Here is a 5179-nt window from a genome sequence, read left to right on the forward strand (position 1 = left end):
CATTTGATGCATATTATTAGCATGTTTTAAATAAATACACATATCTGTGTATGCTGCTTTTTTTCATCTTGGCACCGATCCGATACCATTATACGTACAAAAACACAGTCAATATATGGTTTTTCTGATAACCGATCCAATTATCTGTGCAACACTAAACAGAATAGAAACAGATGTGTCCTCTTATGCTGTGTACACCATGCAACTATGGATGAGACATCACCATACAAACATGAACAATGTTTACGTACATGTATTTAATCACATTAGAGTAAAAGCTAGCCAGCCAATCCAAGTGTCAGTAGCTGACATGTTCTCATCAGTCTTCACTGCTCCATAACATCTCCATAGCTAGTATATGACATCTGGTGTTTCGTGTGCAGGAGCCTCACCATACTGTACTAGTGTAATCAATTTGAGGTAGTAACTCTGTTACCCTGTGGGTGATCATTATGAATAAGTGGATGGAATGTGTTTGATGGTTGACATTGTGTTCACACATCACAGAATAAATGGTAAGAAATAATCAAATGGGTGGGTGATTATACCGGAATATATCACCCAAGAGTAAATAATAGTATTGCGGAGTTATTGATTGATGTGTTGGCCCTTAATGAATGATTGTATGAAATAGCATGGATATTTCATTGATTTTGAAAATAGTAATTTGAAAATATTTTCACTTGGTATACTGGCTGAAATGGCTAAATACACCAACTAGTAAAGGCAACCCAACTGGCTGAAATGGCTAAATACACCAACTAGTAAAGGCAACCCAAAATAAAAAATTACTTGAATATCTGTGTTACGTACTTCACATAATCATTTATTATACAGGCTAAAACACTCTTGGTAGTCTTATACATCACCATAAACTTTTTAAAGCTCCTGGTGTTCATAGTCAATAAAATTGATTGGCCACATTTAAATATATTGCTACTGTAACTATCCAGTGCCTTCCGTCATTCTTTCAGTTTCAAAATATTTTGCTCAAGTGAGTGTGGACAAACGCACATACGTAAACAATTTTCCCATGCCAACTTCACGTAAACCTACGGCCAACTGCACACCCACACACAGGCCAGCTGTTAGCATGCCACTTGGGAAGGTACAAACAGTGGACTGGATCACTGGAATGGACTACTGATTTTTGGTTTTTAATTTCATTGGACTGGTGATTCACTTTTTGTCTTTAATTGTCAGGGTACAGGAATGTGCTGTTAGTTGTTGTGTTAATGAAAACATATTCCTCAGAAATGCCTATGTACTCCAACAATGCACCCTATAGACCACTTACATAGCATAGCATGACTTGCTTATAAAGTTGAATGTGTACATTGATAGCAAACATTTTAATGCCTTTTCCTAGTGTAAACCATACAAAAAAATTAGATATTCTAGATTAACTGCATTTGCACAAAGATAAATATTTTCAGGAGCTTGGGATGAAATGATCTAGCTATGCATTATAATCTAATTACATCCGTACATGGTAGCTGCTGCATTGTGCAGTATAGTAGCAAGTTGTAATAATGTGTACTGTGTGATGTACCACTACTACAGCCACTAGTCAACTACTGTGTTTATGTACGCATTAATTGGCTTAGCATCATTGTATGTTTGCACATTTGGCATTTCTAAGAAATACTATATAATATATTGCCCATACAATACACCACAGTTTTGGGACATGCCAATGAAAACAAGCGGGCAGTTGTATTGAAGAAGGTGTAATAGCCAATGTGCTTAACAAAAAGTGTTGAAAAATGAATCATGAAGCAAAAAAATCCCAGTTCAGTAGTCCATTCCAGTAGCCCAGTCTAGTATGTGTACCTTCTCGTTCCAAACAGATGATGCCATTATACTAACAGGATTATTACCTCAGTAGTATAGACTCCAGTGGAAGAGTACCTGCTTGCTGTAAACACCTAATATGGAGAGGAACATACTTCATAATAACATCAATTGCTAGTCTAAACCTGCATTAGTGATGCACTAATGGAAACTTTGAATAGGAGACACCTGATGATGGACAGGGCCAAGCATGTAATACATCACCCAAGATATTAACAGAAGGTTTTTTTAAAATGTTGTAGTAAATGATACAATGTATGTAACAGCTTAAAACAATGTAAGTTAATATTCTAAATAGTGGTGAAGTCTTACAAAGAATATTTCCAGTGAGTTTTCACTGCCCTCTAAATCCAGGATTCATAAGTCATAGGGTAAGAATTATTTATTTGCCTTAAGTGATGGATATGATACTACATACTCAACCCTGACATTATATGTGACTGGATCTGCAAAAGGGTGTCTTACAACATTTTCAATTACATGTACCTGGCACCCACTCTTATTAATTGATTGATTAGCAAAACCCATTAAGGGTAAAACGCTAATGTATGAAAATCATGGCAGCAATTTAACAAGAACTGTAAAGATAAGGCAAACTTGATTACTTGTTTCTCATCTACAAAAATTTGGATTTCCATGTGAGCAGGAGGTCATGAAATACTCCAAATCAAGCTATCTATTACTATAAAGGTTAGCCAAATAAAAGCCTTTTAAGAACTAGTACTTAAGTTTTGCCACCGTCCAAGTGCCATTTGCTGTGCTGTAAAATGATAGCCAGCCTTCTTAGTAAGTAGGGTATAAAAAGAAGTTTGAATAAATATCAGGTCTCAACTGAACATTTAGTGTAGTTATAATTTCTAACAATTCTGTGTAGCATCTTGAAGGATGAAGTAAAAGAATATTTCATACAGTAAACTACCTTACACGGAGGAACACATCAAGGAGACTAGAGTAAAACACTGAAGTTATTAAAAGAAATATGAGAATGTTGAACTTGTATAGAAATGATAATCTTGTATAGTCACCGGACTTGTTTACTGGCCGGGGTGAAAAGCCGCTTAAAGTTAAACACACCTGGGCCATAACTCAAGACAACATGGTACAACAAATTTATGAAACATTCATATCTATATTCATTACCATTGGTGAGTTGACTGAAGTGGTTGTCTAAGCTACATTCACAACTGTGAGGTTAAAAGTTATGTCCATGTAACAACACTAACTACATAGCCCATAGCTTTCTTGTCAATATGACACTTACATCAGTGGAAATGAAGGTGAAGGGATGGTAAGAAGTTGTTTACTGTAGTGTAGTGAAGACACCGGGTCACCTTGACATAACAAAATATAAGGACTGTTTGCCAGAATGGACGCCCTTATGGCATCATAGCATCACCATGGAGTGGTGGACATGGCAACTCAGATATAACATAGTCTCATTGGTTGCTGTGGCAGTGGAGGTAGCAAGTAGAGAGCATTACACAGACAGATGTTAGCAAAGTAAAGTGATGGGGTTGGCATATATGGCTGATGATGATCCGTCATGTGATAAGTGACCTACCTCCATCGGCATGACAACAAAACTTGATGGAAACCAGCTCCAACTACAGTTTGACTATGGTAATACTGCTGCTTTGCATAGACCATCTGTGCCTGCGAATATTATAACAATTACGTACCATGGTAACGGTCACCATAACAACCTTATTGTAATCCACTATTGAAGTCTCAGCCAGCTGAAGCCACAAGTGTGGATTGAAACACTTGTACAGCTTCCAAAAAAGAAGTGAATGCAACAGTTGGTTGACCAGCATATAGTTGTTGCAGTCCAAGATTATATAACAACACTCGACGACCATTTACCCCCAGTACTGGCAATGGACGACCTGACAGTGCTGCTACAACAACAGATCACATGACAACACAGGACACACCCACCCACTCACCTACCTTTCTCCAATGATATGGTGGGAAGTCATTGAGGGCATCATAGAGCTGAAGTAGTAAGATGCCAAACTGTACTTGCCCATGCGATAGTGTAGACAACCAAGATTGTTGAAGCGACCAGCGTCAGCCAGTGATGGTAGCTTTGGAGCTGAGGTTAACAGCTTGACACTTTTACAATAGAGCACTTGTAGTTGGCCTTGAGGAAGGCTACATGTGTCACCTAGGTGATCAGGTAACTAAGTAACAAGTAACATCACAGTTACTAACAGCATTCTCAATCAATGAGAGACTCTTAATCTCCTTCTTACAGCCTTTGAGGTTCTTCTGTAGCATCTCCAGCCAAACTCTGAATGGTAATTCATAAATGTGCAATATTATACAGACAGTACAGACCTACACACATTATATACACAGACGTATGTATGAAAATTTGATCAATTGATTGATCATACCTAAAAACTGACGAATATTAGTTGGTGCTTGCTTTCATGTCTCTGATAACACGTATTTTGTCAGGATCAGGATGTACGTGATTAACTGGTTGGCCTAGAAATTTAATTTCTGACTTGTTGAATTCACACTTGTCTTTGCTCATTATTAGCCCAGCTTACTTGAAGTATGTACACACACCTGGTGTAATTGCAACTGGTTATAGAAGAGGAAACAGTGTTGCTTGTGATTGATAACAGCAATAATGAAATTAGAGGCAGTGGGTAAAAGGGATGCAGGAGGGGATGCAAAACAATTAAGTTTTTGCCTGGCCTAACTTGACTTGTGAATAAGCTGAAATTTGGTCATGTTACACCCATAACATAGCACTATTTCTGGGTGCAAGTTTAACATGATAGGCTGAACAGGTGAAAAGGCTATAAAGACTATTTGAACACAGAACACTAGTTGTACCTTCAAGAGCTCACCGGTCATCTGCACCACGGGTGGCAACCTTCAGTAGCGGCCACAGTACAACACATATGCTGGAACACGAAGAAACGGTAAGCTTGAGCCTGAGGGTGAACTCCTTTATGACTCCTGAATCCATTAGAATCGCCTTATCGATAAAAGGTCTCTCGCATTACCGGTGTTACAACCACCGTCACGTGATATTATTTTTGTTTCCGGTATTACGCAATTTTGTGGTTGAGCAAGTCTGTACATAACGAGATTGATTACTTTCACATCGTTTGATGCCCCACGTAAAATTACGTAACAACACTGCGTTTGAGGCGCTTTAATAAAATAATTATTAAGCACTGACTGAGACACGCAAGGACACGCTTTATCTATGATCAAACCAGATACATAGAATCTAATGGGGAGAGGTAACAGCAGCCAGCTAGTGTTCTGTGACTAAGGGGTCTGTCTGCCAGAATAACAGAGG

The 5179-nt window shown here is 38.2% G+C and overlaps 1 pseudogene; it reads right to left on the reverse strand.

Moving 5' to 3' along the window:
- Window positions 1-343: 343 nt before the first annotated feature.
- On the reverse strand, window positions 344-4396 carry LOC136253889 (CCR4-NOT transcription complex subunit 10-like; annotated as a pseudogene).
- Between the last annotated feature and the right edge of the window lie 783 nt (window positions 4397-5179).

Source organism: Dysidea avara, chromosome 4, assembly GCF_963678975.1.
Source record: "Dysidea avara chromosome 4, odDysAvar1.4, whole genome shotgun sequence".
In the NCBI taxonomy this organism is placed as follows: domain Eukaryota; kingdom Metazoa; phylum Porifera; class Demospongiae; order Dictyoceratida; family Dysideidae; genus Dysidea; species Dysidea avara.